The sequence below is a fragment of the Buceros rhinoceros genome, unplaced genomic scaffold (assembly GCF_000710305.1).
Source record: "Buceros rhinoceros silvestris isolate BGI_N320 unplaced genomic scaffold, ASM71030v1 scaffold27470, whole genome shotgun sequence".
NCBI lineage: Eukaryota > Metazoa > Chordata > Aves > Bucerotiformes > Bucerotidae > Buceros > Buceros rhinoceros.
The window spans coordinates 21,191-21,557 of NW_010388288.1; positions in this window are offsets into that span (position 1 = coordinate 21,191).

A 367-nucleotide genomic window follows, 5' to 3' on the forward strand; every position below is an offset into this window, starting at 1 on the left:
GGGGCTGAGGGACAGGAGGCAGGGGGGACCTGCCAGTGCTGGGGAACGGGGGGACTCAAGGATTTTAAAGGTCTTTTCCAAACCAAACGATTCTGTGGTTCTAGGGTAGCTGTGTAGCTCAGCTGGAGGCCAGAGGTCTTGACCCAGCTCCTGGGAAGGTACAGATGGCATCTTTTGGCTATGCTGGGATTCCTTGACTGTGCAGTAATGAAATACACTTCAACTGTCCATCCTCGCAGTTGGAAGAGTGAGGCGGCAGCTTGTCAACGGTTGGCCAAGGTGAGCCAAGTCCGATGACGATAATACCCCTTCCCTATCTCACCAGAGATAGGGGAAGGGCGAAAAGAATTAGTGAGACCTCTAGATG